The sequence below is a fragment of the Phyllobates terribilis genome, unplaced genomic scaffold, assembly GCF_046119375.1.
Source record: "Phyllobates terribilis strain yellow unplaced genomic scaffold, ASM4611937v1 Scaffold_7__3_contigs__length_470593459, whole genome shotgun sequence".
Lineage (NCBI taxonomy): Eukaryota > Metazoa > Chordata > Amphibia > Anura > Dendrobatidae > Phyllobates > Phyllobates terribilis.
The window spans coordinates 252,297,052-252,323,356 of record NW_027362767.1 but is presented as its reverse complement, the minus strand read 5'-3'; the positions used below and the strand labels follow the sequence as shown (position 1 = coordinate 252,323,356).

The 26,305-nt window shown below is 46.7% G+C and overlaps 1 protein-coding gene and 1 long non-coding RNA gene across 4 annotated transcripts in view; one reads left to right on the top strand and one right to left on the bottom strand.

Annotated features, from left to right (window-relative positions):
• LOC141154402 (uncharacterized) overlaps window positions 1–26,305 on the bottom strand; it is a 699,373-nt gene that overhangs the window by 361,247 nt on the left and 311,821 nt on the right. For both annotated transcript variants that reach the window (XR_012247431.1, XR_012247432.1), the window contains one exon: window positions 19,909–19,967. This is a non-coding gene — a long non-coding RNA (uncharacterized lncRNA). The remainder of the gene's footprint in view (window positions 1–19,908; window positions 19,968–26,305) is intronic.
• The window catches only part of LOC141154401 (uncharacterized), a 240,062-nt gene that overhangs the window by 191,433 nt on the left and 22,324 nt on the right, over window positions 1–26,305 (top strand). The window contains exon 1 of one of the 2 annotated variants that reach the window (XM_073640282.1): window positions 19,411–19,581. The exons of the other annotated variant lie outside the window; for it this stretch is intronic. The gene's annotated coding sequence lies outside the window, so the exon portion shown is untranslated. Of the gene's footprint in view, window positions 1–19,410; window positions 19,582–26,305 lie in introns of those variants that run through there. 2 annotated transcript variants of the gene reach the window in all.

Below are 26,305 nucleotides of genomic sequence, written 5' to 3'. Positions count from 1 at the left end.
GACGGATGAGACTTTTCTGTGAAGCCCCATGAATTCATGTCATGCTGTATATCTAGGCGTCTGATATATCTGTCTTGAACAAATCACCTTATACTTTTTCTTCTGTGATCACAAGGCTGGGGCTATGTGAACAGGTTACTAGAATGCAACAGCACAGATAATGATGATGATGAAGTAGTCAACCAAAGCTATTTATTTTTCTAGCACATAAAGGAAGTCAAACTATAGGGACATAAGGTTATGCATATATATGGAAACAAGTAAACACAATCTTAGAAGTAATGACAATGTCAGCAGTATAACACTTTTCCACACTTAATGCAATACCTTGTTCTAGGTTCTATTTACATACACTGTCTTGTTATTTAACAGTTAAACAAATGTTGATGCCTCCCTAAGTTCAAGGGGCGTCATTCCCAATGCTAGGCCCATTATTATCATATGCTCTCTAAGTGCCTTAAAATGTTATTCTAGCACTAGCGGGGGAAACCGGTACTTTCCGCTAGGCAGTCAGACCCTCATATGCGAGTCACTTAGCACCCCGTGTGTTCGTCATTCTGGCCACCTTCATTCCCTGAAGCGTGGCCCAGGCCCACACCCTGTACCGTACATATACGCTGGAAGTAACAGCCCGGTTCATTAGGGTCTCCTCATCAGCACAACAGACGTCCTGTCCAAAGACCAGGGTCCAACCTTCTTTGCTTCACCTGTGGAGTCTGGATGTCGGGTCTTGGATGACGAAGTCTGTACCTCGGATCTTTGACCAGCGAAGTCTAGACTTGGGTGCTTGTTCAACAATGTCCTGCATGCCTCAGTATCAAGCCACTCTTCGGTCGCTCTGCTTCTGAGATGGATGCTAATGGTTTACACAGCTCACGTGTCCTCTCTGTCTCGTATGCGGTCACTGACTGCGTTCCAGTATCACCACTCCGGCCTTTTATATTTGATAATTGTGCCACAGTATCACCCAACCCAGAGTCCCTTTCAAGTTTTTCCGTCCGGAAATAATTCCCCCATCTTTTAGTTCCTACCTACTCGGTTCACTCAGCAAATGGTGAAATTCGGTGGCAAGTGACATGGAACGTTGATGAATCACATTCTTTGCTCTCCACTCCGTTACAGCTACACAGCAACATTGACTGCAACACAGGTAGTGATCACAGTACTCTGCGGGTGGCAATTCTTCCCCAATGATCTGCATTATACTGAGACACAGCAGTGGCAAAGAGAGGGGTGCTTACTCGATTGTTCCCCTCTTGCGTGTACATACTTAGACTTTATATAAACCTTTCTTGAATGCTTTGCATTGCCTCACATTTATCATGTCTCATTTTTAAGTCCCTTTATTCCAATGCCATACAACCCCTCCAACCCTTTACCGCCAAAGCCTGTTTTCACCTTCCTGACTAGGCCAAATTTTTAAATTCTAACGTGTGTCACTTTATGAGGTAATAACACTGGAACGCTTCAACATATCCTAATTAGTGATGAGCGAACATGCTCGTCACTACTTGGTACTCGCCCGAGCATCACTGTGCTCGACAAGCTCGATGAGTATTTCCGGGTTGCTCTGGCGGGAACTCGGGTCCTCGTCCTGCATGTTTGGCGCTCTTTAGAGAGCCAATGAACATGCATGGATTGCTTGCAACGCACTGTAATGCCGTAGCCATGTTGGTTGTGGGCATTACAGTGATTGGCTGGCCGCATAGTATCATCAGGTCTATATAAGACCTGGCGCCGCTATTCTTGTCACAGTATACCCCGGAACCAGGCAGAGTAGGGAGAGCTGCTGCTGGGTCCGGGAGAGATTTTCCTGTTTATAGTTAGTATAGATATTCCACAGCATATATACAGTATATATGAATCTGAACTAACAGTCCTTCTGTGGACTAATCCAGCTGCATATATTCAGTGGTGATAGCAGGAGTTAGGCAGGCAGTGTATGTGGCAGACTGCAGTGCATATAGTGCAAGAGGATCAATTGAATGTTCTGTCTGCTGCTGTTGTTCTTACAGATATTTGTAGACATAGCCCCAGATATCAGGGGCCTGGGCATTTTTTTTTTATCATAATTCTGCTTATTTGCTTAAAAACCAAGGCAGGCAGGGTATGTGACAGCATGTGCATGATACAGCACAAGAGGGTCCATTGCATGTTCAACGTCTGACTGATCCTGCAGTGACAAATATTTGTAGACATAGCCACAGATATCAGGGGCTAGGGCCAATGTTTTTTTTTATCTTAATCCTGGTTATTTGCTTAAAAAGCAATCCAGAGTACACAATTTTTCTGCTCCATTTGCTTTTTAGCACTGCAGAATACAGCCAGATCTTTTCCATATTACAGCAATAAAAATCCAGAAATTTGAACTGAACGTGGAAAATATTGGTCTCCTTTTCCATTTTGTTGCAGTGTGTTGGTCAAGCTATTCACACTAGGTCTCTGTGAAGAATAGTATTAGTAAACTACAGGCCTGCTATTTAAAACCGTGGTTCTCTGTCAGAAGTATCTCACATATAACTACGTTCCAAAATCAGCCATTTCTGGCTTTCATTTCCACATCGTTGTAGTGTGTCGGTCAAGCTATTCACACTAGGTCTCTGTGAAGAATAGTATTAGTAAACTACAAGCCTGCTATTTAAAACCGTGGTTCTTTGTCAGACGTATCACATATAACACATAAGCATTCCAAAATCAGTCATTTCTAGTGAAAGTGAAAAATATTGTCCTCCATTTAAAATGGGGAAGGTGCATGGCAAGGGACGGGGAAGTGGACATGATGATGGTGCATGCAGAGGCCGAGGCCATGGGCAAGCTGAAATTGTGCCACATCAAACACCCACATCTTGTCGCTCGACCTTCCGTTCCCAATTTCTAGGGGACCGCAGTACACCACTATTGAACACAGAGCAGTGTCAAAAGGTTGTTGGTTGGATAACCGATAATGCTTCCAGTAACTTTGCCACCACCATTACCACCCTGTCTTCCACATGGTCAAGTCTCATTAGCCATGAGTCTGGACTGCATATTCCTCACCCTGATCCTCCTTCCTCCCACCATGCCGAGTGCCCAGAGACAACTGATCCCACACTTGGGCACTCAGAAGAGCTGTTCACTTTTCCATTTGTAGATTCAGTCCTCTCACCCGGCCAGCTTCAAGCGAGTCAAGAAGAGACCGCGTGTAACGATGCCCAAATATTTGAGCAACCACGGGCACACGAAGGCAAAGTTGGGAAAGTGAAATTACTGTCGCAAGAGGTGGATGATGATGAGAGACAATTGCCAGAAAGTCAGGAGGAGGACCAGGGTGCGGAAGTGGAAGATGAGGTGGTGGATGATACAGTAACTGACGCAACCTGGCAGGGGGACATGCAGAGGAAGGATAGCAGCACACAGGGGAGGGAGGCCTAGCACCACAACAGGCAGGAAGGAGCAGTGTGGTGGCCCTAGACACAAGTCGGGAAAGCGTTTCCCGTACCGTCAGCACGACAGAAGTTGCCAGTACAACAGTTAGGTCTTCCCGAGTCTGGTTGTTTTTTAAAGGCTCTGCAGATAACCCCAAAAAGGCCATTTGCACCACCTGCCAGGCCAGCATCAGCAGGGGTAGAAAAACTACCAGCCTGACCACCACCAGCATAATCAGGCACATGGCAGCAAAGCACCCGACTAAGTGAGCCGAACCCCAGGGTCCAGAAACAGTGTCTGCGGGTGACACCACTGCTTTTTCTGCTGTTGTGCGTGCACGCCAATCCTCTATCCATGGCTCATGCGAAGATGCTTCCCACCCTGCACGTGTCGTTGCACACTCTCAACTAGCATCAGCAGCAAGCACGTCCACGTCCTTGTCCCAGCGCAGCGTTCAGTTGTCCCTACCCCAGTCCTTGAAATGCAAGCGTAAATACGCAGCCAATGCCCCAAAGGCCACACTACTAAATTCACACATTTCATGAATGCTTGAGCTTGAAATGTTGCACTTTTGGCTCGTGGAGGCAGAAGCTTTCCGCAACCTGATGGCAGCGGCCGTCCCTAAGTACTCGGTCCCCAGCCGCCACTATTTCTCCAGGTGTGCCGTTCCCACATTACACGAGCACGTGTCCCACAACATTAACCGTGCCCTCAACAACGCAATTACTGGGAAAGGCAACCTAACCACGGACACGTGGACAAGTGATTGTGGACAAGTTATTGTGGGCCCTGGGTCAATCAGGGTTGGCCCCACATTCTACATGTCCTGCACCTCCTTCTCCTATTCTGCCTCCATCTCTGAAATTACCACATCAGTCAGGAGCTGGAATCACTGCAGCATTGCCTCGGCTAAGTGGCAACAGGCTGTGCTGAAACTAATATGCTTAGGTGACAAACCGCAGAACGCTGAAGAGTTGTGGACAGCACTGAAAGAGCAGGAAGATCTGTGGCGGACACCGCTGAACCTACAGCCAGGCATGGTTGTGTGTGACAATGACCGGAACCTGGTGGCGGCTCTGACGCGAGGTGTGCTCACACACGAACCATGCCTGGCCCATGTGCTTAACCTTGAGGTTCAGCGGTTTCTCAAAACCCACCCAGCTCTTCCGGATCTGCTTGTCAAAGTATGCCGCATGTGTGCCCATTTTAGAAAGTCAGCTACAGCTTCCACCCCCATTGTCGTTCTTCAGCAGTGTTTGCAGCTTCCAGCTCACCGACTGGTGTGCAATGTCCCCACGCATTGGAACTCTACATTGGAAATGTTGGGAAGGATTTGTGAGCAGAAGAGGGCAGTTGTTGACTACCAGCATCAACAATGCCGTCGGTATTCAGGTCAGACTCCACACATAAGACCTCAGAAGTGGACATGGATGTCAGACATCTGTACTATCCTTCAAATCTTTGAGGACTCCACCAAGATGGTGAGCGGTGATGATGTCATAATTAGCATCACCATCCTGCTTCTCTATCTTCTGAAACGCTCTCTGTTCACAATTAAAAAGGATGCATTGCAGGCGGAGCACAATGAGATGGAGCAAGGAAAAGTACAGGGTGATTCCACACAGACCAGCCTCATCTCATCCCAACGTGGATTGGGTGACAATGAGGAAGAGGAGAAGGAAGAAGAACATTACCTAGTTTCCTGCGCTATAGACAGTACTACCTGCATAACTGTCATACCGTCTGTTCAGTGTGGATGGACTGAAGACAGGGAGGAGGAGGAGGAGAGCATGGTCAGTCTTCCTCTTAGTGAGGACAGGGAAGTCTTGACTCTTTGAAGTCTGGCACACATGGCCGAGTTTATGTTACGCTGCCTTTCCCGTGACCCTCGCGTTGTCCAAATTTTGGGTGACAGTCATTACTGGTTGGTGACACTTCTAGACCCATGCTACAAGGAGAACTTTTTCTGGCTCATTATTGATACTTGCTGCCATGTTTTTATCTATCATGTTTTTTCGGATTTTTAATTATTATTAATAAAATTTTGTATACTTTTGGATATTGTTCGGTGTACGTCTTTTCTTCTTTTTCTGATACACTTTTCAATTGACGTCGAACAGCGTCACGTTTCAGGTCCATCCTACTTTATGTATGATCCTAGTGGTCAGATATGTTGTCTAAGGAGAACTTTCTGTCTCTTATTCCCACGCAGGACAGACCTAATAAAATGGGGCAGTACGAGAAGGCCCTTGTTGCGGAATTATTGAAAAAATTCCCAGCTGAAAACGCTGGCGGCAGAGGTCACAGTTCGTTGGACAACCAAGGAGTACAGGTGAGAGAAACACAAATGCAATCCAGTAGAGGCAGGGCAACACTGTCAAAGTTCTGGGACAGTTTTCTCAGATGCTCCCATCGCACAGGCCCTGAGAGGAGGGTTACTCTTCTAAGGAGGGAAAAGTTTCGGAAGATAGTGAGGGAGTATCTTGCCGACCGTACCAACATCCTCAGTGATTCCTCTGTGCCTTATAATTATTGGGTATCCAAGCTGGACACGTGGCATGAACTGGCTCTCTAAGCCTTGGAGGTCCTGGCCTGCCCTGCCGCTAGCGTTTTGTCAGAGTGGGTTTTTAATGCGGCCGGTGGAATTATAACTGATAGGCGCATCTGCCTGTCAACTGAAAATGCTGACAGGCTGACTCTTATAAAAATGAACAAGGGCTGGATTGGGCCAGACTTCTCAACACCACCGAATGATAGCAGTGTAACCTAAACTCAAAAACAATGTCTTTTTTTGGGAGGTCTAACTCTATTCCCATGCACCTCTGTCTTCACACCCAGACATGGGTATACGCTTCCTAATTTTGTCTATTTGCTCTTGTCCTCCTCCTTCTCCTCATCCTCGACATCCTCCCCCATATCACCACCATATCTACGTCTCTTGCAAGGGACATTGGAGTTCCTCCAAATTTATGGCAGCCGTTGCATTCACTGCATAGGCAAACAATATGGGAGACCCACTTCCTAATAATGGGAACATTGTTTTCAGGAGGGCCTCCGACCTCTAAGTCTCTTGCAAGGGACACTGGAGTTCCTCCACATTTTTGGCAGCCATTGCATTCACTCCATAGGCAAACAGTATGGGAGACCATAGGCGGATTATAATGAGGACGATCTGGGCTACCGCCCGTGGCCTTGGGTCTCCAGGGGGCCCGGGGCTCCGGGGTGTCTATGGCCAGATTGTCCTCATTATATGTGCGGGCCGCGGCACATACCAGCAGACAGTGGCGCGAGGGGGCCCCCGGACCGCTCCCCCAGCAGCGGCGCACGACCGCTGCTTCTCTTCGGCCGGGCCAGCACTGCAGCAGTTAACTTCCCTGTGCTGGCCCGGCCGCGTCACTGCTAGGAGACACGGCCCTGTGCGCGGCCGTGTCTCCTAGCTGTGACGTCACGCAGTGCGCACCCGGCCTGCAGTGCTACACCGGAAAAGAGCAAGAGGACTGGAGCAGAGCCGGGGGATGGTGAGTGTGTGTGTGTGTGTGTGTGTGTGTGTGTGTGTATGTGTGTATGTATGTGTGTATGTATGTATGTATGTATGTATGTATGTATGTATGTATGTATATATATATATATATATATATATATATATATATATATGTGTGTGTGTGTGTGTGTCTGTGTGTGTGTGTGTGTGTGTTTGTAGGCAGATATCATTGTGTGATGTCTGTGTATAGATGGCGCAGTGCAGCCTCCCGCTGTGTATAGATGGCACCGTGCGGCCCCCTGCTGTGTATAGATGGCTACGTGCGGCCTCCTGCTGTGTATAGATGGCTACGTGTGCTCAATATTGAGTCATACAATTAATGTAAGGCTATGTGCCCATGATGCAGAAATGCTACGGATTTTTTTTGAGCATTTCTGCATCTCCCTGGCAGAAAAAAGGCATGTGGATTGTACATGCGTTTTTCCTGCCAGGGACATGCGGATGTGAAGCGTTCTTCACATACATTTCTGCATGCGGGTTGACAAGCGCTTTCCAAGTGATTTTAGCATCACTTGTAAAGTGCTTGACAACTTGGTCACACTATATAAATCCATGCAACCGGCATGGATTTATATAGTGTGACCGTAAAAGAATGGTAAAAAAATAAATATATAATTACCTTCTGATGGCCTGTCGACGTCAGCGGTCACGTGACCCGTCACATGACTAAATGACATCACGGCAGGTCCTTTTCAGACCATCGCGAGCTGCCGGCAAGCCAGGACCCATCGGATAAAGACACCGGGGGTCATCAGAAGGTAAGTATAATATTTATTTTTTATTTTATTCTTTTTTTTACAGGTTCTATGGTACCCGGGTCCGGAAGAGAGTCTCCTCTTCTCCAAACCCGGGTACCATCAGCACATTGAAACGCATGGATTCTGCATGTACAGATGCAGTGATGCGGATTCCATGTGTTCCAATGCAAGTCAATGGCGGTGAAAGCGCCGCACTTCCGCAAAATAATTGGTAGTGCTGCGGATTTTTCCGCAATGATAATCCGCAGCGGAAATTTCCGCAGCATGTGCACAGCACATGCGGATTATCATTGGGGAACATGGCAGACCTTCTACCAAGCATTTTTAAGCGTTTCTGCAGCGGAATTGCCGCTGCGGAAACGCTTAAAAAACGCATAGTGGGCACACAGCCTAAAAAAAAATTATTATAATTAATATTGTGCCAAATTAATTTCACGTGAACTATCACATGATCTATCACAGGGGATCATGTGACATGTCACGTGATACATCAGGTATGTGTGTGTGTGTGTGTGTGTGTGTGTGTGTGCGCGTGTGTGTGTGCGTGTGTGTGTGTGTGTGAGGGGGGGGGGGCGCTTTCTAAACTGCCCGGGGCCCTTGCTACTCTTAATCCACCCCTGTGGGAGACCGACTCCTTTTTAATGGGAACCTTAATTTTCCTCAGAATTGAGTGATTCCATCATTTTTTCCCTCGGCTTGCTCTGAAAAAAATTACCCTTACTGAGTACCACATTTTTAATCTTGATTTCTTTTAGGGTTTCTTAAAGCCCTTAAGTTGCCAATTGAAATGACTTTAGTTTTGTGCCATGTCTGTGATCTGCTTTTTTTCCAACAACATTAAACAACTGAATGAACATCCTCCGAGCCCGGTGATTCCATAATTTTTGCCAGGGGTTGTACAAGTCATTATCCTGGAAAGGCTGTTCCTTAACATATTTCCCAGGAAAATCCATTTTGGTTTCGTTTTTGTATGTTTTATTGTGAGTCTGTAAAAGTGGCGTCATTTCTCTGACAACATTGTTGACAGCAGTGTCCTGGGAGTCAGAAATGCTTCCAGGGGTCTTCCCCATGCTGTTCCCATGTGATTTGAGCACTGTTCCCATCGATTTGGGCAATTTTTAGGCCCTCTACAGACCGCCGGGGGGGGGGGGGGGAGCCGCCGGAAAAATGCTTGCATTTCCAATAGACTTAAATTGGGCTCGTTACTCGGACCGAGCACTCAAGCATTCCAATTTGCTCGACCCGAGCAACGAGTACCTGAGCATTTTAGTGCTCGCTCATCACTAATGTGCAGTCTATGGGTTCAAAAGGAGGTTTAGTTAAAGCCGTAAGTACCAAATTTAAATCCCAAGGAGGCAAGCTAGGACTAGGGATGGGTCTAGATCTGGCCGAAGCATTGATAAATCTAGATATCCAGCGATTTCCCTGCCAAATCGCAATTATATAGGGCCCCCAAAGCTACTACTTGGACCTTCAGGGTGCTCGTAGCCAAACCTTGCTCTAACCCCCTCTGTAGAAATTCTAGGATGGCTGTCAATGGAACACCCTTCTTTACACTGCACCCTGAAGAGGAAAGGAACCTTCTCCAAGTATTCCCATAGAGTTTGGTAGTGACGAGTTTCCTACTCTGGAGATTAGATTGGGGGAAAACCTTCTATCCCTCAAGAGTGCCCTCTCAAATTCCAAGCTGTCATGTGTAAGTTTGTTACCTGAGGATGATAAACCGGCCCCTGGGAAAGAAGGTTCAGAATCTCCAGGAGCACCTAGGGGTCGGTGATATACATCACCCTCAGCCAAGAAAACCACATCCTCTTTGGCAAAAAGGGGGCGATCAGGATTACTTTTGCTCTGTCTTCCCCGATTTTTCTTAGAGCCGCGGGTATCAAAGCAATAGGGGAAAATGCATAGGCTAGACTGTGATCCCACAGGATTATGAAGGCATCTAACGCAAAAGGGTTCCCATTCGGATCTGTTGAGTACAATGAGTTTACCTTCTTGTTCTGCTTGATGGCAAACAGATCTATGACAGGACAGGCCCACATTTCTGCAATCTGGTCGAATATGGTCTCTTTCAGTTCCCAATCGCCCTGTCTCAAATGGGTCTGGCTTAGGAAGTCTGCTTTGTGATTTTCTGCCCTTTTTATGTGCAGTGCTCAGAGACATAAGATTGATTTTGGCTATCTGAAAGTTGAGGTCTGTCACCTCCATCAAAGGACAGGACCGGGTTCCTCCCTGGGGATTCAAATATGCCACTACAACTTGCTTGTCTGAGAATACTCTCACATGATGAAGAGAGTCTAAGAATTCTATCAGGGCAAGTTTTACTGCTAACAGTTCCCTCATTTTTGAGATTTTTCAGATTTGTCCCCCAACCCCTGGGGGTTGCATCCTTGGTCAGTATCTGAGTGATTCTGCTCACCCACAGAATAACTCTGGTTAACTTGTCTACCTTCATTCACCATCCCAGGAAAAGGACAGTTTTTGGAGACAAAGTTAGCTGACCTTCTAAATGCCCTCCTAGAAAAATTTTGGCTTCTAAAATTTCCCACTGAAGATCCCTGGTGTGGATCTGGGCCTACTGAACCGCCGGAATACAGGCCGTCATGGAGCCTAGAAGAGACATAGCCTTCCGTACAGTCATAAAGGGCTGATCTACCGTCCGAGCCACAATTTTTTGTATTTTTTCCTCCGGAAAGCGACATTCCTGTTTTTTTTATTTTGAGTCTAGTATGAGACCTAGAAACTCCTGCACCTGATTTGGTTCGGTTTTTGATTTTTTTAGGTTTGAAAGCCAACCTAAGTCTAGCAAAGAACTCATCACCTTCTCCAGCTGATTCTTGCAGTGTTGGAAGGAATAACCTATTATCAAGAAATCATCTAGGTACGGGACAATCAGGATATCTTGCTCCCTCAGGTGTGCCATTGCTTCTGCAATTATCTTGGTAAACACCCGGAGAGCAACAGCTAGACAAAAAGATAGAGCAGTGTACTGATAGTGTTTGATTACTCCTTCTATTGAGACTACTACTCTGAGGAATTTTTGATAGTCCTTGTGAATGGAAACATGATAATGTGTGTCCCTTAAGTCCAGAACAGTCATAAAACAAACCGAAAAAACATTTTTACAGATGTTTTTATTGTCTCCATCTTGAAGGTCTGGATTTTTAATGATTCGTTCAGTTTCTTTAAATTTATAATAGTTCTGAAGGATCCATCTGGTTTCCTCCGCAGAAACAGTAGGGAATAAAATCCTTCTCCTTTTTCCTGGGGGGAGGGGTGGGGAGAAGGGGACCTCCTGTAGGACTGCCTTTCCTACTAGGCCTAGAATCTCCTGTTCTAAGACTAACTGCTCTTCATTTGAGGACCGTAGGCGAGTCACTATGAAATTTGATTTGGGGATTGAATGGAATTGCAGTTCTAGACCCAATTTTATTAGATCTAGAATCCAAGCACTGTTGAAGATCTTTTCACAAAGAGGGATAATCTTCCCCCGCCTGGGGGAAAACCCTCATTGGGAAGACTTTCTGTTGTCGTTGGAGGGCCCACTGAACATAAACCTTTTGTTTTTCTTTCTTGTAACATCCCTGGCGGCGTGCTGGCATGGCTTACCACCTCCCACCATGCAAGACCGCCATCTTACCTATCAGTCCAGGCTGCACACTTTGCTCCAGTACCTGCTGTGTGTGTAGCGCCCCGAGGGTTCGGGCGCTACAGAGGTATTGCATCTCACCCAGAGGTGTGGTATCTCACTTCCAGGTAAGGATGGAGTGTGGCCCGGGACCCTAACACCCACATGCACTACACCACATTTCCGGGGGACAGGGCGACGATGCTCCCAAGAGTGAGCACAACAGTCCCTGTCCCTGGCTGGAGTGGGGGGAGGGAACACCTAAAAAGGGGGAACCCCGTAGTGTGTGGGTGGGGAGAGTAGATCCCGGGTGCACTGTATAGGGGAGTATATATGGTGGGCACCATCTCAGAGTCAGGGTAGAAAGAAGTGGAGAAGAGAGAGAGAAGGAGGCTGGGAGCAGAGGCTCTGAATGGGCAGGCCAGGCCAAGTCTTAAGGCCTGAGCCTGGAGGGAGGAAACATAAGGAGAAGGAAGGAAGAAGGATGGAGGAAGCTCTAAGAGAAGACTGAAGAGACCCCAGGGGTGCGGACCGGCCAGCCGCCACCGCACGCCCGCCGCTACCAGAGTAGGGGGGTCAGGCCAAGAAAAGGGAACCGGATCCCTCATCTAGTGGAGGAGAGCAACTACCCTCAGCTAGTAACCGGAAGCCGTGGCATTGTACATGAAAAGCATTCCAAAGATACCTGGAAGTTGGCCGAGCCCCTCACCTGGTGAGCACAGTACGACGTGGGCAGCCATTACCTGCGCAGAAGTGGCTTGGAGTGTAAAACTGTGAGTAAAGACCCTGGATTGCATCACTGGACTCTGAGTCATTACTGTTGCTCCCGCGCACCATCACCCCCACCATCTGCACTCACTGCCCTGAGGCTATACTCCTCCCGTGGGGAGTTATACTACCCCCTGCTGCGCACACAACATCAGCCTCAGCGGTCTGCCTGCAGCGGCAGTTCTCAGTGACCGCAATCCACGGGTGGCGTAGTCGGACATTTAATCATAAAAACCACATAAATAGACTGCCAATGTTTAGACCACTCAGCCACGGGACCGGGTCGCCGCCACAGAGACTACAACCCCCAGTATCATACAGAGACTTGGTTCCGGGTATTCCCCTTCCCACACACGGCCCAGGGGGCGCGTCATGTGCATGTCTCTAGTCTGATTGCTTAGGGCGGCGGCACAGTTACTGCCTGATTCTTATAGTTACTGTGTGTGCACTCCTAATGCGTCCCCAGCCTATTGCGGTGAGTCACTGGATACTTAAACCCCCTCCACCCAGTAGGAGGTGCCTGAGCAACACTTTCCTTCAGTGTGTTCAGTGCAACTGAGTTTCCAGGTCCTGTCCTGTATCTCGTCTGTTTCCGTCACCCTGGGGGCTGTATACCCAGGCCTGTTACCTGTATCTGTGACTTCTAGTCTGTTTCCGCCACCCTGGGGGCTGAGTTCCCAGGCTCGTTCCTGTATCTTGTTCCTGGTTCAGTTCCTGTCTGAACAGTGTCCTAGCCTGTTACTTGTTTGTCTCTATGTCCGTATCTTCCCTTTTCCTGCAGTGTCTGAACCTGCACCTAACTCCAACTCATTGTCTCTGTACTTCTGTTTGTGAGTTTAGTGTCCACTCGCTACTTCATTGTAAGTACCTTGTGTGCTCTGCTCGTCTACTGCACCTGCGGGTTTTGCTCTGCTCTGCTAGTCTACCGCACCTGCGGGTTTTGCTCTGCTCTGCTCGTCTACCGCACCTGCGGGTTTTGCTCTGCTCCGCTTGTCCACCGCACCTGTGAGTTTTGCTCTGCTCCGCTCGTCTACCGCACCTGCGGGTTTTGCTCTGCTCCGCTCGTCTACCGCACCTGCGGGTTTTGCTCTGCTCCGCTCGTCCACCGCACCTGCGAGTTTTGCTCTGCTCCGCTCGTCTACCGCACCTGCGGGTTTTGCTCTACTCCTCTACCGCACCTGCGGGTTTTGCTCTGCTCTGCTTGTCCACCACACCTGCGGGTTTTGCTCTGCTCGTCTGCCGCACCTGCGAGTTTTGTTCTGCTCTACTCGTCTACCGCACCTGTGGGTTTTGCTCTGCTCCTCTACCGCACCTGCGGGTTTTGCTCTGCTCTGCTTGTCCACCGCACCTGCGGGTTTTGCTCTGCTCTACTCGTCTACCGCACCTGCGGGTTTTGCTCTGCTCGTCTACCGCACCTGCGGGTTTTGCTCTGCTCCGCTCGTCCACCGCACCTGCGAGTTTTGCTTTGCTCCGCTCGTCTACCGCACCTGCGGGTTTTGCTCTGCTCCTCTACCTCACCTGCGGGTTTTGCTCTGCTCCGCTTGTCCACCGCAACTGCGGGTTTTGCTCTGCTCGTCTACCGCACCTGCGAGTTTTGCGCTGCTCGTCTACCGCACCTGCGAGTTTTGCTATGCTCTGCTCGTCTACCGCACCTGTGGGTTTTGCTCTGCTCAGCTCGTCTATCGCACCTGCAGGCTTTGCTCTGCTCTGCTCGTCTACAGCACTTGCGGGTTTTGCTCTGCTCTGCTCGTCTACCGCACCTGCGGGTTTTGCTCTGCTCTGCTTGTCAGCCGCACCTGCGGGTTTTGCTCTGCTCTGCTTGTCAGCCGCACCTGCGGCTCTGTTTCTGTATCCCAGTCTGTACTGGTCCCTATCCTGCCTACGTTCCTACCTTCCAGTACCCACCTGTCTGCATACCAGCCTTGCCTGCCAGTACCCACCTGTTTGCATACCAGCCGTGCCTGCCAGTACCCACCTGTCTGCATACCAGCCGTGCCTGCCAGTACCCACCTGTCTGCATACCAGCCGTGCCTGCCAGTACCCACCTGTCTGTATGCCAGCCTTGCCTGTTCCTACATTCCCCTGTGTGGGTCAACAGCTGTGACCGGGGTCTGACCTGGAGTAGCACCTGGTCCCTCTGCTCGGTTACTCCCTGGTTCACGGAATCAACTGAGCCGCCATGCGACCTTGGTCGGACCGAGTTGATACTTAGTCATGCCCCTCCAGGCACTCCTTGGTTCATGGTCCAGTGGGATCACTAACCACGCTCCAGTCAGTCCGGGCATGTGCGTAACATTTCTCCTATTATCCCACTTATCGTGATCCCTGGGAAGGTTTCTACGAATACATTTTCTACTCTACTTTTTATAGGAGGTGGTAGGGAGGACTGGGAATCGTTTTTTGCTATCCCTGCCTTTGTCAAGTTTATCATCTAATGTTGGGCCGAATAAGAATTCACCCTCACAGGTAATGGAGCATAACCTGGATTTTGTCTGGAGGTCTCCGGGCCAACACTTAACCCAGAGAGCTATACAGGCTGCGTTGGAAAAAACTGCCAATCTGGCTGCCAACCTAACAGTCAACGGATGCATCAGTCAAAAAAGCAACAGCCCCTTTCATTAAGGCAATGGTATTTAACACATTTTCTCTGGATATTTTGTCTCTAAGCCGAGCTTCCAACTGGTCTAACCAAACCATTAGTGACCTGGCCGTACAGGTGGCCGATACAGCAGGTTTTAGCCCCCCTCCAGCGGCTTCCCAGGACCCCTCCAAGAAGGTGTCACCTTTCTTATTCATGGGATCCTTTAAAACTCCCATATCCTCAAATGGAAGTGAAAATTTTTTAGAAGCTTTGGCGATAGCTACATCTAGCTTTGGCGCTTTCTCCCAAAATGAACATACGGGATAGTCAAAGGGATGTTTTCTCTTCGGGGATTAAAGATTCTTTCTCTCTGGTCTTTTCCATTCCCTCCTTATCAGAGATTGAATTTTTTTCATTAAGTGGGAATGATCTCCGTTTTTTCTGTTCCAGCCCGCCAAACATTATATCCTGAACTGATCTTTTTGGACGAGGATCTATCAATCCCATAGTGGACCTAAAGGACTTAATGAGGCTGTTTCTTCCAATGGGAAACAGCTTTGTCGACCTCTATGATGACGAAGAGGAGGATGAATTGAATGTGTCCAAATCACCCTCTCCTGAACTACTAGACCTGGATACAGGGGATATATTTTTGGGCTTCTGTTTTTTCTCTTTACCCTGAAGGGATCTAAAAGGTATTTTCTAATTCTGATTTGATTATGGACCAAATTTTGAGATTTCCTCACAGATTGTTTACTCTATGCATGAACTGCAGAGCCTTTTCTTCCATGTAGTAGATACCTCTTCCATGCAAAGTGCACAGCTCCTGTGTTTGGTCTTGCATACACTCTTTCTTCCCTAAATAGGAGAAGAAAAGAGGGATCTTAATTAAAAGTGAACTTTCACGAAGATCACTTACCAATCTGATGGAAGAAGGGGTACTGGGTTAGGAGGAGGAACCATATCTGTAGGTAGATATCCTCTAGAAGTCGACACCACGCTGAAGTCTTTGCTGCGCTGGGAAGACCTGCCAGAATGCCCACTTCCACTGCTGCCACGACTATAATGATGGAAAGGATTCTCCTTTTGTCGAGCATTCTGCTTCTGCCACTTCTGCTGCAGCGATTGCAAGATCTGCACCTCCAAGTGCTCCTGTTCACTGACTGTCTCCATCACTAAAGGGGACCACCAGAGCGCTGCATGGAGAACTTCCCTAGTGCTTCCTGCCTCCGGCGGCCCCCCTGCCCCCAGCTTCCTGTACCAGATTCAATTCCGGTCAAGTGTTCCTTCCCCTGTCATAGGGAAGCGTCTCCGGCACGTCCCTGCACATGCGCAGTGGGACACACGGAAGCCTGGTTATCAGAACAGGGTGGCACTGCGTCATAGGGAAGTGCCCCCGGCGCGTCACTGCGCGTGTGCAGTGGGAAGCATGGAAGCCTGGCCATTAGGGTGATGCGGCAGTGTGTCATAGGGAAGCGACTCCGTTGCGTCCCCGTGCCTGGGCAGTGGGACACTCGGAAACCTGGCGCGATTGAGCGGTGCGGTGGCTGTTCTCCTTTCTCACAGCCCCTGGGACTGGGCAGCGGTGCCTCCAGACACCGCACCAGCATAGCCTAGGCAGGGAACCACCGCTGCTTGGAATGGCCTCCATGTGCGTGTGCGCTGGTGCATTCCCCCGATCACTCTCAAGGCCCACAGGACCCAGCGGTGGTGCTTCAGGACACTGCATCAGCCGAGACAGGGAAACCCAGCTGCCTGAACTGGTCTGACCAGGCTTGGAAATCTTCTTTCTTCAGGTACGCCAAACTGCAGGTTCCCAGTCAAGGACAGGAAACCAACTGATGCGGGAGAGAGGTACCCCCCTTTTTATCAGTAGGTTTCCTGTCCTTGAAGGGAAGATCCCCTCTCTCCGTGGTGCTGTCATGGGGGAAGGAGAAAAGAGTCCTGGACAATAATTGAGCACAAACGCCGTGTCACTGATAAAAACTCAGTGGCCTCAGGACAGGGGTGGTAGAAATTAAAAAAATATATACAGTATGAATAAAGAAAAATCGCTCTGTGCCAAAAATTCTGTGCAAATATTGATCAGCGACTTGCATCACTGATCAGCGCACAGTGGCAGCAGGATGCACATGGTTGAGGGATGAGGAGAGGGGAATTACGGATGGGGAGAGGAGAATTAGGGATCAGGGCCTGGTGCAAAGGGCAGGGATCAAAGGATGTCTCCAGACTTCAATTGTGAAGCAGCAGCACAGCATGGCATCAAATGATTTTTGTGGTAGAACCAAAGCAACACTAATCACCATTATGAATAAGGCACCAGGATAGGGCTTTTAATTGCTGCGATTGGTCGGTCAGAATTGACTGGCCAATCGTAGCCATCGCCGATGAAGTGGTACTGCGATACCCCTGTGGGCGATGAGGTAATATGGTCTGCTGTGGAGGACAGCAACCAAGTTTACCTGATCACCGTGTTTTTTTACACTGTATTCATTTTCCTGCACGACGTACTGGTATGTCCATTTGCGGTAAGTCACTGCAAAATATGACGTATGTCATACGTCAGGAGAGGCCTGCCACTTGCCTTAAATATGTATTTTTGTTTAACCTGGTGTAAAAAAGTACAAGTGCTTCTGACTAAATTAGAATATCATCAAAAAGTTAATTTATTTCCGTTCATCAATACAAAAAGTGAAATTCATATATTATATAGAGCCCTCGCAGGCACGTTTTGTACCAGTCGCCATCACGTTTTGTTCAAGATTATTGTAATTGTTTATGCTATGTATACCCCTTGTTCACATGTAAAGCGCCATGGAATAAATAGCACTATAATAAATAATAATAATAAAAAAAAAATACAGAGTCATTACAAACAGAGTGATCTATTTCAAGTGTTTATATCTGTTAATGTTGATGATTATGGCTTACAGCCAATGAAAACACAAAAGTCATTATCTCAGTAAATTAGAATACTTTATAACAACAGCTTGAAAAATGATTTTAAAATCCGAAATGTTGGCCTACGGAAATGTATGATCAGTAAATGCACTCAATACTTTGTCGGGGCTCCTTTTGCATCAATTACTGCATCATTGCGGCAATGTGGCATGGAGGCGATCAGCCTGTGGCACTGCTGAGGTGTTATGGAAGCCCAGGTGGCTTTGATAGCAGCCTTCAGCTCGTCTGCATTGTTGGGTCTGGTGTCTCTCATCTTCCTCTTGACAATACCCTATAGATTCTCTATAATAGATTCTCTATGGGGTTAAGGTCAGGCGAGTTTGCAGCCAATCAAGCACAGTGATACTGTTGTTTTTAAACCAGGTATTGGTATTTTTGGCCGTGTGGACAGGTGCCAAGTCCTGCTGGAGAATGACATTTCCATCTCCAAAAAGCTTGTCGGCAGAGGGAAGCATGAAGTGCTGTAAAATTTCCTGGTAGACGGCTGCGCTGACTTTTGTGTCTTGATTAAACACAGTGGACCTCCACCAGCAGATGACATGGCTCCCCAAACCATCACTGATTGTGGAAACTTCACACTAGACCTCCAGCAGCTTGGATTGTGGCCTCTCCACTCTTCCTCCAGACTCTGGGACCTTGATTTCCAAATGAAATGCAAAATTTACTTTCATCTCAAAACAACACCTTGGACCACAGAGCAAGAGTCCAGGTCATTTTCTCCTTGGCCCAGGTAAGACGCTTCTGGCGTTGTCTATTGGTCATGAGTGGCTTGACACAAGGAATGCGACACTTGTAGCCCATGTCCCGGATATGTCTATGTGTGGTGGCTCTTGAAGCAATGACTCCAGCAGCAGTCAACTCCTTGTGAATCTCCCCCAAATTTTTGAATGGCCTTTTCTTAACAATCCTTCCAGGCTGCGGTTATCTCGGTTGCTTGTCCACCTTTTTATACCACACTGTTTCCTCCCACTCAACTTTCCATTAATATGCTTGGATACAGCACTCTGTGTACAGCCACCTTATTTAGTAATGACCTTTTGTGGCTTACCCTCCTTGTGGAGTGTGTTAATGACTGCCTTCTGGACATCTGTCAAGTCAGCAGTCTTCCCATGAATGTGGAGTCTACTGAAACAGACTAAGGGACCTTTTTAAACGCTTAGGAAGCCTTTGCAGGCATTTTTGTTAATTATTCTAGTTTACTGAGACAATGACTTTTGTGGCTTCATTGGCTGTAAGCCATAATCATCAATATTAACAGAAATAAACACGTGAAATATATTTTATAGAGTCATTACAGAGTGATCTATCAGTTTTACTTTTTGTACTGAAGAACTGAAATAAATTAACTTTTTGATGATATTCTAATTTAGTGAGAAACAATTATATTTCAAACCAAGTAAAAGGTGAGGTAAAGTTAAACAAATGTGCCTAAAGATCTGCTAAATCATTCAGCGAGGACCACTGTGATATATTTGGCTTATTTTAGACTGCTTAATGTAAGTTTTCATTGTTTAAATATTTAAACTAATTGGTAAATTTATGCAAGTGGGAGGGGCAGAAAAAGAAAAGAAAACAAAATACTTACAAATTGCCCTACATAAGTATGATCAACTGGTAGAAATTGAACCAGAAAAAAAAACCTAAGAAAAATAAATGAAATAACTCAGAATTGGTACTAAATTGTAAAGTACAAAGTTGAGGGGGATTGTGAAATCTTTCACATCTAAATTGTGGGAGTTGAAGGTAACCAAGTCTACATGGCACTTTCCAGCTTCTCGCCTACTGTGGAAAAACAAGTAATATCACTTCCAGAGATACAAGTTACTGCTACATTAGACAAGAAGAAACACAATCCTGGAGCCGCATTGCTGTAGATAACAGCTATGAATATCTAATACTATAATAAAGGAGATTCAGAGGAGAGCGCTCGTCTGACGAGGTAACAGTCTATGGATTCTATATTATTATTATATCTATGTGATGATGTGATTACTTTATCCTACATCCTAGGGGGGCTTTGAATTATAACACATTGTGGAAGTTGGGTCCGCTTTATAGTCATTTCCCTCCTTTTGTAGTTTGATCAGTTATTGTATTATTTTCCTACACTACGGACTATGCTGATGCTATGAAATAAATCATGGATTTTTAGAATTGTTATAATAATATGGTTCATGCTTTTTTTTCTGTGTTTTTTTTAATTTCCATCCCCCCTCCCCTGTCAAGTACAATACTTGAATTAAAAAATAATTCTGCAATTACTCACCGTGTATGACAATATATGCCCGTCCTGTTAATGATTTTGTAGTCGCGGCTGCTAAGACCCTGTAATATAGACAGGAATAGAATATTTGAGTTATAATCTACTGTGATTTATAGGCATCAGTAAAATCTATGGGATGAATAAGGGCACTTGGGGCCACAACTGCGTAGTCTGCATCCCTTGTCCTAATAAGTGTTCAGGGATCAACTCTCCACAGTTTTTTTATACAGAGATATAGAATAAATAACCCAAAAGATGATGGAAAGGAGATGGGATAGTAAGGGTTAACCAGCACCAGAATGGAGCCTATATTAATGGGGTTTTCCATATAATATTACGTCACTTTATATGTTGGGGGTCCGACCTGTGACCTGGCATTAAGACATCACATTAAGAGATTGGAATTTATTGTTTGTTATGTGACCTGCTCACCGCTGTGTACTTTCCTGCTCATAAGATATTATCTGCCGTCAGTTACAGGCAACAAAATATATGAGACACATTATCTGCTGTAAATTATACATTTCAGAAAATATATGATAAATTAGTGTACTCTGTAATAGAAAGATCAGCATTTATAGGAAGAGTTATCATCTGCTGTGAAATATTACCAGGAGAAATATATGGGATAAGAAAAAAAGAATGAACATAACTTACAGTATTTGTCAAAATTTCTGAGAAGTATAATAGGTTTCTTGGGCATGTTAGACAAAGAAAGAACATGGAATACAGTATATGTAGATAATAGAGAAATTAACACATATCCCACATAAACGGGTGTACATTATATTCCCTATGCTTGTTAGGTGGGGAATGATCGCGGATGGCGTGTGATCCTCTGATGAAGGAAACAGCCGTTTCCGAAACTCGTAAGGAAAGACGCTTATTACGGCTCCTGTATCAAACCTTGTAATGTCACACGCCATCCGCGATCCTCGTCCTGCAATCCCTTTCAGGTGATGCCGCCGGCTGGGGCTCTACGTATGTGGACCCATGCTGGTCTGAATGCCTGACTAGTTGAGGCACATCTATGGTTCTCTAGATGATTTTGTTCAGCTTCACAAGACTGTTTCATCACCAAGGAATTTAGTACTTAGGCGATTTTCTCCTGGATTCCTTTGGACTTGTATCATCAGTGGTGAGTCGGGCTCATATCGCCCGCTCCAACATGTTATTACTTATGTATTGCATGTTATTCCAATATTGAGGTCGTTATATACACATTGGCCGGATATTCTTATGCTCCTTCTGGAGATTATATGTATATACGTTGTTACAGTTGACTGGCAGCTTTTTTGGTATCTTTATTACATTTATAATACTTCTAAGTCTCTTCTGTGTTCCACACTCCTGGTTATTCTAGTCCTGTATTGAGTGAGTTGAATTTTTATTTGTGACGGACATTATATAATATTTTTATTATATTTTTAAATCATTCCACTCTTTTTTTTTAAATCCTGTCATTTGTCCGTATGCACTATCGGTTCATCGCTTTAACATAATTTTAGCGTGGTGGTGTTTGACCTATTCTAGCTTTAACATTGTTTGTATATACATATACATATATATATACACACTGCTCAAAAAAATAAAGGGAACACTTAAACAACAGAATATAACTCCAAGTAAATCAAACTTCTGTGAAATCAAACTGTCCACTTAGGAAGCAACACTGATTGACAATCAATTTCACATGCTGTTGTGCAAATGGAATAGACAATAGATGGAAATTATTGGCAATTATCCAGACACCCTCAATAAAGGAGTGGTTCTGCAGGTGGGGACCACAGACCACATCTCAGTACCAATGCTTTCTGGCTGATGTTTTGGTCACTTTTGAATGTTGGTTGTGCTTTCACACTCGTGGTAGCATGAGACGGACTCTACAACCCACAGAAGTTGCTCAGGTAGTGCAGCTCATCCAGTATGGCACATCAATGCGAGCTGTGGCAAGAAGGTTTGCTGTGTCTGTCAGCGTAGTGTCCAGAGGCTGGAGGCGCTACCAGGAGACAGGCCAGTACATCAGGAGACGTGGAGGGGGCCGTAGGAGGGCAACAACCCAGCAGCAGGACCACTACCTAAGCCTTTGTGCAAGAAGGAACAGGAGGAGCACTGCCAGAGCCCTGCAAAATGACCTCCAGCAGGCCACAAATGTGCATGTGTCTGCACAAACGGTTAGAAACCGACTCCATGAGGGTGGTATGAGGGCCCGACGTCCACAGATGGGGGTTGTGCTCACAGCCCAACACCTTGCAGGACGCTTGGCATTTGCCACAGAACACCAGGATTGGCAAAGTTGCCACTGGCGCCCAGTGCTCTTCACAGATGAAAGCAGGTTCACACTGAGCACATGTGACACGTGACAGAGTCTGGAGACGCCGTGGAGGGTGATCTGCTGCCTGCAACATCCTTCAGTATGACCGGTTTGGCAGTGGGTCAGTAATGGTGTGGGGTGGCATTTCTTTGGGGGCCGCACAGCCCTCCATGTGCTCTCCAGAGGTAGCCTGACTGCCATTAGGTACCGAGATGAGATCCTCAGACCCCTTGTGAGACCATATGCTGGTGCGGTTGGCCCTGGGTTCCTCCTAATGCAGGACAATGCCAGACCTCATGTGGCTGGAGTGTGTCAGCAGTTCCTGCAAGATGAAGGCATTGAAGCTATGGACTGGCCCGACCATTCCACAGACCTGAATCCGATTGAGCACATCTGGGACATCATGTCCCGCTCCATCCACCAACGTCACGTTGTACCACAGACTGTCCAGGAGTTGGCGGATGCTTTAGTCCAGGTCTGGGAGGAGATCCCACAGGAGACCATCCGCAACCTCATCAGGAGCATGCCAAGGCGTTGTAGGGGGGTCATACAGGCACGTGGAGGCCCACACAATGCTGAGCCTCATTTTGACTTGTTTTAAGGACATTGCATCAAAGTTGGATCAGCCTGTAGTGTGTTTTTCCACTTTAATTTTGGGGGTGACTCCAAATCCAGGCCTCCATTGGTTAATACATTTGATTTCCATTGATGATTTTTGTGTGATTTTGTTGTCAGCACATTCAACTTTGTACAGAACAAAGTATTCAATGAGAATATTTCATTCATTCAGATCTAGGATGTGTTATTTCAGTGTTCCCTTTATTTTTTTGAGCAGTGTATATATGTGTGTATATATATACATTGGAGAAAAAAAGTATTTAATCGGCCACCAATTGTGCAAGTTCTCCCACTTAAAAAGATGAGAGAGGCCTGTAATTTACATCATAGGTAGAACTCAACCTCAACTTTGAGAGACAAAATGAGAAAACAAATCCTGAAAATTACATTGCCTGATTTGGAAAGAATTTTTTTTCAAATTTTGGTGGAAAATAAGTATTTGGTCAATTACAAAAGTTCATCTCAATACTTTGCTATATATCCTTTGTTGGCAATGACAGAGGTCAAACGTTTTATGTAATTATTCACAAGGTTGGCACACTGTATGTTGGCCCATTCCTCAATGCAGATCTCCTCTAGAGCAGTGATGTTTTGGGGCTGTCGTTGGGCAACACGGACTTTTAACTCCCTCAAAAGGTTTTCTATAGGGTTTAGATCTGGAGACTGGCTAGGCCACTCCACGACCTTGAAATGCTTCTTACAAAGCCACTCCTTCGTTGCCCTGGCGGTGTGCTTGGGATCATTGTCATGCTGAAAGATCCAGCCACGTTTCATCTTCAATGCCCTTGCTGATGGAAGGAGGTTTGCACTCAAAATCTCATGATACATGGCCCCATTCATTCTTTCATGTACACGGATCAGTCATCACGGTCCCTTGGCAGAGAAACAGCCCCAGAGCATGATATTGCCACCCCCATGCTTCACAGTAGGTATGGTGTTCTTTGGATGCAACTCAGCATTCTTTCTCCTCCAAACACGACAAGTTGTGTTTCTACCAAACAGTTCTACTTTGGTTTCATCTGACCATATGACATTCTCCCAATACCCTTCTGGATCATCCAAATGCTCTCTAGCAAACTTCAGATGGGCCCGGACATGTAATGGCTTAAGCAGGGGGACACGTCTCGCACTGCAGGATCTAAGTCCCTGGCGGCGTAGTGTGTTACTGATGGCAGCCTGTGTAACGTTGGTCCCAGCTCTCTGCAGGTCATTCACTAGGTCCCACCGTGTGGTTCTGGGATTTTTGCTTATCGCTCTTGAGATCATTTTGACCCCACGGGGTGAGATCTTTTGTGGATTACATTTACATATATATATATATAATGTATTGAGAGTAAAATGATGCATCAATGGCGGCTCTGGGAATTTCATCCCGATGTCCAACAGGGTCCCATTGGCTATATATACATACACACTATTCTACCAGCTGCAGAACCTCACATTATACTGTAGATCAGGGGTCTCAAAAACGCGGCCCGCTAGCCGCATGCGGCCCCTCCAGCTGCTTCATGCAGCCCGCAGGCACATAGACCCTGTAACGATCGCGGTTCGCTCCAGCAGCCGCGGATATCAGCACTGTAGTGCAGTGTATTGCCACGCAGAGACTGGCTCACTGCACAGCAATACCAGTGCCAGCCGCCGGCCTATCAGAGGCCAGCAGCTGACATCTGCATCCCAGCGCAGCGGCATATGACGTCACAGCCATGCGCTGGGATGCAGATGTCAGCTGCTGGCCTCTGCTAGGCCGGCGGTTGGCACTGGTATTGTTGTGCAGAGAGCCGGTCTCTGTGTGGCAATACACTGCACTACAGCGCTGATGTCAGCGGCTCCTGGACCGGGCCGCGATCATCAAGGGGTCTATGGTGCCTGCGGGCCACAGGTGCAGAAAGAACGCCGAGGGAACGGAGGACAGGTGAAAAGAATCTCTTTTTTTTTTCTGTCATGCCTATGTGAAATACAGCACAGGGGACCTGTGCGCAGTATGGGTGGGTGGGGGGGGGGGGGGGGAACACCTGTGTGCAGTATGGGGGGAGGGAACCTGTATGCAGTATGGGGGTAGGGAACTTGTGCGCAGTAGTGGGCGGGTGACCTGTGCGCAGTAGTGGGCGGGTGACCTGTGCGCAGTAGTGGGCGGGTGACCTGTGCGCAGTAGTGGGCGGGTGACCTGTGCGCAGTAGTGGGGGGGGTGACCTGTGCGCAGTATTGGGGGGGGGTGACCTGTGCGCAGTATTGGGCGGGTGACCTGGGTGTGGACATATGCGCAGGATAGGGACCAGCATGGGGCACTACTACAAGATAGGGACCAGTTCAAAAGGTGTATAGGAAAAAAAAATGGTATCACTAAAAATGTCACTTTGTCCTGCAAATAATGCGGCCCCCCCAAATTAAAATGTTTTTCCGTGTGCGGCCCATATACACAGCCGAGTTTGAGACCTCTGGTGTAGATGAACCTTTCATCACTCAGCAATGCTTGATGTGTGGAATGCTTGGTGTTGACTGTATAATAGGGGATAAAAGACACAACTGTTGTTTCAGTAAAGAAGACTTGACATCTGAGAAGCAGGTATAAACAAAGCAGTCATGGTTTACTACACACACCTACAATTTGCAGCATAAAGTGGTTTAAACTGCGCCCACTTGATTTCCTGCTGCACTGGGCTGTGGACATTTCCTGATCACCCACATGACTACATTCACATTGGGGTGATTTTCTGAGTTCCGGAATGCATTAAGCTAATCTGTCGAGTTGACTTCCCTTCTTACTAGTACATTTACACATCTGTGTCTACTTTTTATATCATTGCAAAACAGTAAGCTTTTCTGTCACGTGTCATCCGTTTTGCCTCCATTTTTTTTTCATCCAATTTTATAAACTGAAGCAGGTATCCTGTCTGAACTAGTTTTTATCCATTGACTCGTTGAATGGATGAGTTAAAATCGAATGAAACTTGTATGGAAAGTTGAATAACAAAATCTGTCTTCTGTTTTTCTTCCCTGTTTAACTGATCCCCCTAGTCTTTACTGGCGGAGTCTGAGCCACAAAATGGATGTGAATAATACACACGGATCTGTTTATAGATCAATGAAACCCTATGAGTCTATGTGCTGTACGAGGAAAAAAGAAAAAGGACAACAAGCGGACATGTGAAACGGATTTGTGAATGTATCCTAAAAGTGGGCTAACTTATCACACTATAATAACAAACATTTATACAATATTCAGAAGATAGGTCCTAAACGTTTAATAGATGTGGGGTCATACTGCTATCCACTGCTACCTTACTTAATAATGGAAGAAAATGGGCAAGTCGCAGAAAATGTGTGGCTGCCAAAGTTGTCGTGCAGTCCCAGGAAAAATGTGCATTAAGAAAGTTAGTGAAAGCTGATATGAAGATGAGGACAGGTGAGAAGATAGTTACGACCACTAGCAACTAGCTAACTGTCACTACATCAGTGGTCATAACCATG